General features: G+C 33.6%; 1 long non-coding RNA gene across 1 annotated transcript in view; it reads right to left on the reverse strand.

Annotated features, from left to right (window-relative positions):
- The window catches only part of LOC105722213 (uncharacterized), a 93,192-nt gene extending 83,295 nt beyond the window's left edge, over window positions 1-9,897 (reverse strand). Inside the window, exon 1 of the long non-coding RNA XR_001108514.2 lies at window positions 9,714-9,897. This is a non-coding gene — a long non-coding RNA (uncharacterized LOC105722213). The remainder of the gene's footprint in view (window positions 1-9,713) is intronic.
- Between the last annotated feature and the right edge of the window lie 2,241 nt (window positions 9,898-12,138).

Here is a 12,138-nt window from a genome sequence, read left to right on the forward strand (position 1 = left end):
AAATAAGTACCTTACAATATCCTATGAGAGTGTGGCCTATGAAAATTAATATCCATACATGAAGCTATCTGTAATACAGCTTTTTTCTGAAAACAATAAAATGGGAGAAATGGAAATCATGTTGAAGAATAATATTTTAACCATATTACCAATTCCTTATGTAACATAAAAATAGCTACAATGTAACAGGTTTAATTCTAAAGAATCTGAATAAAGGAAAGCATGAGGCATAGTATCTCAATTTCTGCAACCATGAAAGTTAGCTGAAGCAGGTGGAAAGATCTTTTAATTTAAATCTTTAGTCAGCATTATGGTTTTAAACTAAAAATATCTTAATAAGCACAGTTTCCAATTAATATATTTATTTGAAAACATGTCAATAACTTAAAGACAAATTTAAAAACAAGTTAGGAATTTTATATTTGATACCTCATTCTTTTTATTGTTTCTAATAAGTAGATGATTAAAGTGTAAAAATAGAGACAGGAAAGATAAGCTGAAAACTATGAGATAGTGATTACTTCCATAGCCAGAGAGAAATCAGGATATGAAATGAGGATGGGAGACTTCAACTGTATATAAATAGTTCTTTATAAAATAATTTGTGGTAAGTATAGCAAAATATTAAAAATTATAAATCTTGGTGGCAGAAACATAGATATGTATATTATATTGCTTTTGCTTTTCCATGTAGTTTAAAATATTTCAAAAATTAAATAAAGTTTTGTTCTATGTTTTAAAATTCTAGCTAAAAGAAATGTTCGTGTATTATTTCTCCAGTGTAATTTCAAAACCAACCTTTTCCTCAAGTTACATATTTAATTGTGTTCACAATTCAAAAGCAAGTATTTAAAATACTTGAATTTATAAAATTTGGATAATTCTTTGCTAAACAAAGCACTTAGCAGAAAAATAAAATAAAATTCTAAATATTTTTAATGTAGTCTAATACTTGGATAACTTTATTTCCCCTTTTTATGTTTACATAGTTAATATTGAGTCATTTTGTATGTTTTATGTATGTTATCTATAATATTAGATTTTAGAGGAATACACATGGTTTGTTAGAAATATCTATTAATATGTATAGATGGATTTTCATTCATATTTATCAAACACCATGTAAATACATAAATATATTTTATAAAATGTTTTAGTAAAAATTGTTTAGTAAAAACACTAGTTTGTGTATTCATATCTTAGTTTATAATTTTTAAAAGTAAAATTAATCCTTTAAACAAATATAAGCCTGGAATAGAAGAGCATTATTTATTACTAAAAGTGTATGTGTGAAAATGTAAAGGAAATAATAATATAAAGCTTTCTGTGTCCTCCTCAAAGTAAAGTAGCTTAAATAGAAATCACTATTTTAGATATATTCTTACAACAATTCATTTTAACAACAAATGTACTAATCTGGTTTAAATGTAAGTTGCACTTGAATAGTCTTAGTTATATTTTGAAGAAGAGCAATATGCACTGTTTGTTAATTCTAAAAGGAAATGGATCTAAGTTTCTGAGTTTTTAAACTTTTTAATAAAACTTTTATTATTTTTAAACTTTTTGATGAAAAATAGAGCATCATAAATACTGGATTATTTGCCACATTCAACACTCTTCATCCACAATTTAAAGTTTGCACATAGTGTCTAATAATGGCCAAGCACTTGCAAAAATGTTGCACCTGGGACAGGGAGGAGTGAGAAGGGCAAAGGTCAAAACCAGGCCTTAATAAGCATTGACTAAATAGACTTTAGACTCAGTGAAAAGTCCAGACGACCCCTGCAGCGTCATCTTACAGCTCTGATTTTCCTCTTTTCAACATGTAGTATAATCCATAAATACAACCAAATCACTAGCAGCTTAGTCTTTGGTTTGGTTTTTATCTTCCAGAGTTTCCCCTCACCACCCCCTTCACAAAGATCTGAAAAATTAACCCCTTTCTGTCCTCAGACTAACCAAAGAATGAATTTCCTCATAGTCACTGTTGTCAGCTTAAATTGTTAACTCTTTTCAGGGCAAGAGGCAATTTGTAAAGTGGCTCATAATCACCGCAGTAGTGACTGAGTGTTTCATTTTCTCCCAATATATTTTGAATAATGTCCTGATAGATAACTAACAGTAACAAGCCAATCAAACAATTATACAAATCAGTGAGTGATGTCTCTTTTATGAATGTTTTTAAAGCGATATAATTAAATTAATACTTAAAACCTTAGGAGGAATTTTTACTTCTGTTTTCCCGTCACACAGTGGTTGTATTTTCTTGAGTTTCTAGATAATTCATAGGTGCAATAAAAATGTCTATAATCAATTTTTGACATATTCTCCTAATTTCAGATTACTTGATACAGTTTATACCCTGATATTCTTATTTACATCGTCCCCTCTTTTCACACTTGTGTTTTGTTTTTCTAGTCCATCAATCGTTAAAGGAGAAGTTAGTTCCTTTAAGTTAAAACAGTAATTTCCCTACAGGAAATATATCGAATCAAGTATGAACCGCAAGAATGAATCGAGCATCTACTTCAAGTGCTTTAGTTGAGAGAAGCCTTCCACTCTGAAGTGGGCACACTTCATGAACCAGAAGTGAGAGCTGCCCAATCAAATTCAGTGTAATCATATTATTCTGTCTACAACACTGCAGATTTTCAGAATGCCAAAGACATCTGCGTCTGTCCCTACATTTATCCTTCTGATGTCATGTCTACCCTGTTAACCCTGTTTCCCTTATAGTTAAAAAGTATAGATTTTTAAAACAAAAGTTTAAGAAGACAGCTGTGTGTGTGAAATATAAACAGCACAATTAAGGGTGAAGTCCTAACTAAGCAGAAATGACTGGGAACGTAGCAAACTGGGTGGAAGTTCAAAGTGTGCTATAGTCTGAAGAAGGACCCTTTGGAAAGAGCATGAAAACAGATAGAAACAGTGTCCCTGGAGAGTTAAAAGAGGCCTGGGTTTCTCAAGGATTCCTGTCCTCAACTGATTGTCACAGTCTTAGAGAACAGGAAAGAGGATATAGCAAGAGGCAGACATTTTGCACGATTGCAAAGCTTCCCTAACTGACCCTATTTTTTAATGCTCTGTTCACCTACAGAATCAGGATATGTGAAAACAGAGCAGTAAATCTCAACCATGACCCCACACAAATAAAAGTACAAAAACTTATTTCAAAGATTAGTAAAAAGTGTTTCTTATTTTGTGTAATATTTGTGATTGTCTATAATCTTGCAGAATCAAAACCTATTTTTCTAGAATAACATGGAAAAGGAGAAAATGGGAGTAGTTCAGTGTTCTATTCCTTATTTAAACCTCTGTTCAGATCATCTTAGCTTCAGCCATCTGAAATTATAACACCAATGTAATTTTACTATTTTTTCCTAAGACCCTATTATCCATCACCTCCAATCTACAAAGTTAGATTCAGCACTATTGAAATGTATAGTTTTAAAAGTAAAGCTAAGCTAGAAATATGTATAATTTAATACTTTTATGCTTGGGGTTTTGTTTATACTGTGTTTGATTTCTTAAGTTCCTAAAAATATTGTATTTATCTGGGGCAGGAAAACAAGAATTGGCTAAATCACTGCCCTTAATTCCCTAATGGGTTTTTATAATTCATAAATAGACGGGAAAATCATCATATATTGGAAAATTCTTGTATTTTGGAAGCACAAATTGACTCACACTATATATATAAAATTTATTCTCTATATATAGAATGAATATATGTATATACACACACACATATATAAAAACGATAATCTCAGGTATTTAATTTTATATGTTCGTAAAGAATTGACTTCGTATATTGATGGCTTAGAACATGCTTTCATATTTGTGAAGCCCATGAACAAATATAGTTCAGTTTTCTCTGAAATTATGGTTTAAAAAAATTCTAATTGTTCTTACCATTCATAAGACTTGCATTTTTCAAACAATTGAAAAAACATGGCTTTCGATGATTAGACATCACATATTTTTTGACAACTGATTTGCTTAAGCTATAAGGCACTTGAAGAAGAGTGAGCAAAGAACACCAAATCAAATAGAGTGTTGCTGTGAGTTCACTTCAATACTTTTCAATAACATTGATAATTAATTTGGAGTTTTTCTTATCTCTATTATATATTTTTAAAATATGGACCTTTGGTTCATGGTTTTTTCCTGTCTTTATTAGACAAACAAATGTCAATATATCCAGATAACTTGTATTCATCTAACATTTTCACCATTTGAATAAATAATGTTTTTTGAAAAGAATTTGACTCTTTGCAGTAACAAATAAATTAAAAAGATAAATATTTGAGTCAAGAATTTCTCAAAAAGAAAAAAAACTTGGAACTTAAATGCCCACTTTTAATACATATGCAGTTCCCTGAGCTATACTGAATATGGAGATCACCTTCTATTCTTGATACTTTTTTACTGGTCCAAGTTCAAATAAAATTTACATAAAGATGTTTTTCTTTATAAAATGACTATACACATAACAAACAAAGAATTTTAGATAGTGAATATTTTCGTGGTAAATTTAAAAAGCCTATGTATCTTTCAAAAATAACGTTTTTCTAATTGACAAGAAAAATTTAGTACAATCATTCTTTCATCTTAGTTCAACCAATATTTTATTTTTTAACCAATAAAGTGCTTACCAGACAGTTGAAACTGTGTAAGCGAATAATAACTTTAAAAAAATGGCTTGTGATAAAATGATAGAAAAAAAAACTCAAATAATTTTCATTGAGGATTAATCTTAGAGCTATATTAATATTAATAAAAATTGAATGCTTTTGATTAATCTAGATTGGCTTGTAAGGGTAAAACACAAAGACAAAACTGAGGCAGTGAGCCTCACAATGCCTCCACTGATTTCTCTACTGGCCCTTCCTCTGCACATGGTCAATTAGAATTGAAAATCCTGTGCTGATTTCATTCGCTGGAATTTTTAAGCAGGTCAGGAAGAAAGATGTTATTGAAAAGAAAAGTCTCATCTAAATAAGAAAGGAGCACGTGGCCATCTGGTCTTAGCTATACATATAAAAAGTTATTTCAGCTGAACTGCAGGTTTGATGTTTAAAAAGATGTGCCAAAAATCAAACCAAAATCTGTTTACGGTAAAATATCCCAAATGTTTCTTTTTAAACTTTCAAATACGCAATACACAGTTCATTTCCTATCTGTGATTCATGAGCCCATTTGACCCCAGCGCCTCACTGAGCTTGACTGAGTTTTACTCAGTAGAACAGTCAATCATTTTTAGAACACTTTTTCTTCATAGAGTGTCAACAAGACACTGGATCTTTTAAAAATTGTGAAAATAACTTTGATAGTTTTCACTCAAATTGATTTTGAGTATTGTCTTCATGTAGGATCGCAAGAATAAAATTTGAGACATGAAGCAGCCAAACCAGTTTCCCTTCTTTTCGCATGGCAACTTGAGGTTCTTGTGCATTCTCTGCACAGTGCTCAGGCATCTACTCACAATAATTTCAAGCCCTATGCCTAAAGGCTAAGTTAAAAAAAAAATTCTCTTTTCATGTGGAGAAATGATAAGTGTTGAGTCTTCTTTTAGAAATCATTTTCATAGTAGTAAGAAACAGAGATGGTTTTAAAACATTTTATGCTGTTCATCAAATTAGAGTCATATCTTTTGAAACTATTTTTTGACATGAGTTATTTGCAGTAATTCTAACATCAATATATTAATTCGTTCAGTATCTGAAAATGCCCTTCTGTTAGCATAGATGTAGCTAGTTGAGGTCACAATCTAATTTTATTATATTGAAATACATTAATAGTCTTCAAAAACTCCTATAATAAAGTGACAACAATTATTTTGGGTCAGAATACTATATTCGAATACATCATATATACACTAAATACACTACATGCATGTAAGAGACATACATGATCATATCAACACATGCTAAACAAGGATATGGATTTAAGCTAAGTCTTCAGATAAATAATTGGGTTAAGAATATTCTAATATATGAAACAAAAGAGTCTTGACATATCCTTGAAATAAAATATCCATTTGTTGTTTTATATATCTACTATGTTTGTTCTGCCATTTCAAATAAATCATTGCCATTGTGTAAGAAGAATAAACTGTACTATAGTAAATTGTTCTTTCTCCGTTATGCTCTGAAAAACCATTTGTTCTTGAATTGGCGTTACGTAGTTCAACTATTTCAATCAAGTCCATTATCTTCTTGTCTTTGAAAGATGCCTTTTCAGTAACCTGTACCCCCAATGGGCAATGTCATGTATTGTTTTTTGAAAGTAGGTAAAATTTAAATACAAATATTTGTTCATTTAGTCTTTGGTAAAGAAATTACATAATTAATAATCAATCTTCCACTATATGTTGGAAGAACTGTTTATGTAGAGTCAGGCCAAGAATTTCTTAAAGAAGTTATTTATTAGTTCATAATGGAGACTTACTCCATAGAATGTCATCTAACTTATGTCGCTGGCTTTCTCTAAGTACAAAATGTGTCAGTTATATGTACTTTTCTTAACAAAAGCTATATACTTTTCTTAACAATGGTAACATGAAAGCAGAAAAAGAACAAAACATTTTTCATGTCTTTTAAAACAATACATTGGAAAAATGAACCTTATTAATTTGCTGCCATATACATAGTGCTGTTTATACACATATGCTTTGAAAACCCTTTCAGATTAATCGCTCCTTAGTATGCAAGAATGAAGAAGTATTAACAGCAAATTCCAAAATTTTAAAAATTATGTATCAGATACTTGGTATATAAAAACTCCTAAGTATAGCAGTCATTGTATTCTAATGAAGATTAATTTAAATTACATATCAAAACTTGGTAGTTAAGAGGAAGTATTATATGGAATTGTTCTATATATACATCTCTAATCTGGCAATATGTTTTGGCAAAAGTATTAAACTTTCTTTACTTGAAATAAAATAATGTACTTAAATGTGTACATTAATAAAAATCCGAGCACATGTTTGGTGAGTAACTATCCAGTGTAAGACTCATAAAACAGACTTGAAAATAAATCCAAACACTGTACTAGTTCACACAAAAGTTAATTCAACTATTATCTAATCTAGAGATATACCCTTATAAAAGCACATGAGAGAGAATTACTTCTAAATCAATGGTGTAAAATTATTCTTTCCTTAAGAAATAAATTAAAAGTAAAAAGGATTTAATTGTTAATAAATATTAAGTGGCAGATAAAAAACACCAAATCATCATAAATCGCAGTACTGTAGCATTTTTATCCAACTTGATTTCAAAATGCTCACCAGTTCTACATCCTATTCATATCATTGAAATTCAGTCACCTTTCAAATGTTCAACCAGCATATTAACAAGGCTTCCTAGAACCAGGAAACTCTGGCTGACTGCATATTTCTTGATAAACATACCCATCCTGCCCCATAAACACATCTTCGAAAGAAAGATAGCTGCAAATAAAATAGTCCTTTCCTGTGGGTGTCGGTTAACCCCACGGGCACGTGAACTTCCTATGGGCACACACCCAACAGACATTAGCGATTAGGTGATTGAAAATGTTGCCCGCAAAGGCGAAATTTTATACACGATGACATCACCAGCTAACCTGGATTTCTCTGTGATATAATGATATAATTGCCTGGTTGAGCGTGTGCATCTTGAGCTACAGAGAGAAAAAGAGAGAGCGTGTGTATGTGTGTGTGTGTGTGTGTGTGTGAGAGAGAGAGATATGCTTAAAGAACAGCATTATCAGAAATGGTATATAACCTTCTGCAAGGTTTGCAAGAATCTTTTGACAGACCTTTGACTTTTTCCAGATTTCATGCAGCCTAAGTTCATTCAAAAATGCATTCCCCACACAAACAAATTACGTTATGTTTAGTTGGCACACTGTTAGTCCTAAAACATTCTGATAGGATCTGTTGAGATGAGATCTCTACACCAAATGAGGCATGTGCATCTGTATGATCTGCTGCGGGAGTGTTGCAAAGTCCCTTGAGACCTGCCTTTGAATGGGGAAGACGTCTTGGTTTCAAAGGTAATGAAAGGGTTAAAAATTGAGGCTGTCTAGGGTAAGAGAAAGGGGATATTGTTGTCTTTAATCTTTCCGCAGTATGTGTAAGACTTCCATCCCGGATCTGCACATAGCAGAGGAATAGGCTCGGCATGCATTGCGTGCAAGCTCCTTGATTGTAGAAGGGGAAAAAAATCTGGCTGGAGTCCAGACAGGCTGGAGCTCTGTTGATCATTATGTCTAGCCTTCAGGTGTCTCAGCACACAGTGGGCGGCGGTGGGGGAGGTGTAGATAACATGAGAGCAGACAAAGAAGAAAACGGTGTATTTTTATAAGATTATGTGAAAATTTGTATGTATTTTCAAGTCCTCCTTAAGAAAATGAATCCGAACGTCTTGGACTTTTATAATTAGAACACAGGCTCTGCTCTGGCAGCTCTCTTTAAGCCATAATTAGTTATGTCTGGAGCCTTTGAATAATTCCTTTCAATAATTGATGGAGTTAATATTCTCTTTTAAAAATGAGGAGGATGATGTTTTTCACAAACTCTTTTTGTTGGAGGCTTTGTCATTCACAATCTTCATCAGTCAGAATCACACTGATGTGATTTGCCTTTTAATTTCTTATAAGACTTAGCTTATAACTTTTTAAGGATTTGGACGATTCTAGAAGTAAAGGCATAATGCATTGCTAGATTACTCTAGCTGAATATAAAAAGAAAGCAGTAATACAGGAACATTCTCTCCATTTGTTTCCAATTATTTTATAAATTAAAAAACTGCATTGTATGTTGCTTCTGTTTGAAACTCCATCGAAAAACCTTACTATGAATGTAAGGAACTTAGATGCTAATCATATCTTTTGCTGGCTAGTCAGAAGAAATGCCAAATTATTTTATTCTTCAAGCATTCTTCTATAAAGAAGCTTCCGCATGCTTCCTCCCCACCCCCACATCCTCACTCCACCCTATTAGGAATTTCAAAAAAAAAAAAAAATCTTTATACATGGAAGGCTAGATCCTAAGACAGAAAGCTGTCTTTTCCTTTTCTCTTTACACTGGCCACTTTCAGGCGCCTTCACTTCTGCCGGGACTTTATTTCACATTTTGTGGACTACAACACGGAAAACAGTTCGGTCTCCATCCTGATTATAAAATAAAAGTGGTGGTTAAAAAAATGTATAAAGAAAGCCCTGGCTTGAAGCCATTGTTCAGATTTTAAGAGCTATTTGCCCCCAAGTGTCTTTGCAGTCTTTCATAGCTAATTATAATAACTGTCAGATGTCTGGAAAGTCCACGGTGCCCTTGTCAGTGGAGTCAGCAAAGTTTGTCTTTTATTTTTGGGGGGACAGAGCAAATCTGATTAGACATAAAAAGCAAAAAGAAGTGAACTAAGTACATATGTGTGTGCCTTCATTTTTTCTTATGAACAAAGCAGCACACCAGAGCAATGTTCCCGTGTTCCGGCGTCCAGCCTCCTACAGCTACTCTTTGGAATGCCTGACTTTTATTTTTAATTCCTTATCCTTAACAGAATAAGGTATGCAACAATTGTCCCTGGAATATTTTCCTGCCAGCTGAATACCCTTCAATGTACACATAAAAGAGCACCCCGAAGAAATCTTTAAATATTGGATGTTTCTGACATAAAACTATTTTTAATCAGTACACTTGACGGAAAGAAATGTATACTTACAATTTCAAAATGGTCATTTGCTCTAGTTCCTTGTCCGCAGAGGCAGAGCAGAGGCTTTTGCCAGACTGTCCATGATGCAGGTGCAGAATCCCTGTTTTCATGCCGGAGGAAGGTAGAAAGCGCTTTGTAAAGTCACTCAGAACTCAGCCACTTGTGCTCAGACATCCCTTGCTCCTGTGGAAGCTGTACTATCTGCAGTTCTGAATTGAACTAAATTACAGCCCATGTGAAAGACAGGGGCAGTGAGTCACGTGAGAGATACACAGCTATCCTATTGGCCACAAAGACATAGCTTAGGCATTCTGCCTTTTCCACCATTGGTGAATAGTTAAAACTGAAAGCATCTAGATCCTCCTCTTGAGCTTATTTGTCCTTTATGTGTGGAAGAATGACTGTAGGATTTTACAGTGACAGAATTAGTTAAGAAAGGGACTGAAGTCATCCTTCACAGAGACTGGTAGGAGGTGATTGGAAGCTCAGCTTTTTTAAGATTTCTTTTTCCTTTTTACCCCTCTGCCCTGCAGTTTTGTCTATGATTTGCTTGTCTGGCTGTCAGAAACATGTTTTTTGTGTTTTTTTTTTTTTTCTCCCTTCAGTTAACTTTGGAAGTGACAGAAAGTAAATTATCATCATATTCCTTTGTGGAACTGTCATGTTTTGACGCACAAAATCAATTATTTTCAATGATGCATTTTCAAATTTTATTTTTATGTTTACAGAGACTTTATTGCAGTTCAAAACTAACAAACTAAATTGTTCATTAGTAACACCCAAAACAGAATTAACTTTTGAGTAGTTATTACGTTTTGGAGAAAGGAGGGGTAGAAATAACTCCGGAAAATAATAAAAGGAGGGGTAGAAATAACTCTGGAAAATAATGAGATTTTAACTAAGCATGGATAAAGAAGAAATATATTTCTCCATCAAAGCCACCCTTTAATTTACCACTGTAGGTAAGGCAGAATGTCCAGAAAACTGCCAGTCAGATGGTATTTTTCAGCTATGCTTGGATTCTTTAATTCACCTGATTCCTTAAAAATTTTTAAGTGTGTTTGTAAAGATTTGGAAGCTGTAAATTACCTTAGAAATCATCGAATCTCACATTCCCTATGTTAAAGGTGAAGAAGGTAGCCTCAGACAGGACACTCTCTTCATAACCCCGATCCACAGGTTAAAAAATGAAGGACACATTGAAATAAATGCTAGTTTACTCTGTCTTGCGTACCTACTAAAAGCCAGTTGCCTTCTCATTTCATTCAATAATTGTACAACCCATAGAATAAGTTTGAGTACTTCTGTTTCTCCTTGGCAAAAACAGACTCAAATGTCTTATTACCATGGTAGTGCTTGGATTTGAACCCATGTGGCTGATTTTACGCCTATTTTTTCCAACTTGGTATGTGTCCTTCCAAAGTAATGATGGTTATTACACGTAGGTTCCTTCCTACTGTAGGGCAAGTCATGTGCAAAACCCTTTAGAGCACCTCATTCCATCCTCACAGCTATTAATGAGTCAGTTATTCTGTTATGCCCATTTCATAGATGAGGAAATGAGGTGTATACTACTCAGTATTATATAGGTGGTAGTTGATAGCATGTGATTCAAACCAACTCTTATCTGTTTTAGACACCATATGGATTCTCATCACAGTGTTGAATAAGGCTTTTTTTTTTTTTTTTGGTCTAATATGTTGGAATATTTTGGCATAAATATGGAATATTCACTGTGGTCAAGTCAACGTCTGGGTCTATTTGGTTCAGACCCAGATCAGACCATTAAGTGACCCATATGGTACTGGAAATAGGCATTAGAGGAGCAGTCATGGAACCATATTTATCTTGTGGCTCTACAAGCAGCCTCACACAGGGTTTTGCCATTATAGGAGCTTCCATATCAGTTGAAGGGGCACACTGTCTCAGAACCTCAGCCTGGGTCTTAAGGAGTCCTACTGCTGGTTCAAAATCTGAAACCCATTGCTTAGTAGAGTAAGTACTGGACCCTTTCAAAAATAGTGTCAAAAATTCCATTTCAGCCAGATATCAAGAGCCACCAAGGAGTTTCCTGAATTGTACCCCTCTTGCAGCAGCCATAATCACACAAATGGGAAATGTGCATTGACTCCCGCACCCCTTGTGTGGCTTGTTTGTAGACGGGAGGTGATTACTGAAGGGCAACTGCCTGCATCTTCATCTGCACTTTCTAAAGCAGGCATTGCTTTGGCTCAGAGCATGATACAGGACAGGTTAGGCAGGTCCCAGATAGCATTGGAAGAGAGTTTTTAGTCCTCTTCTGTTTTGAATACGTTTTTCTTTCCATAAGTGGGGCTTAACGTTCCTAAACAATCACCTACCTCATGCTCTTCCGAACCCTTACAAGTCAGCCCTCTCATGTAGTGCACGTGTGATCACATTATGTTATCCTTAT

This window comes from Aotus nancymaae, unplaced genomic scaffold, assembly GCF_030222135.1.
Source record: "Aotus nancymaae isolate 86718 unplaced genomic scaffold, 86718_ANA_hifiasm-v0.15.2.pri h1tg000039l, whole genome shotgun sequence".
NCBI lineage: Eukaryota > Metazoa > Chordata > Mammalia > Primates > Aotidae > Aotus > Aotus nancymaae.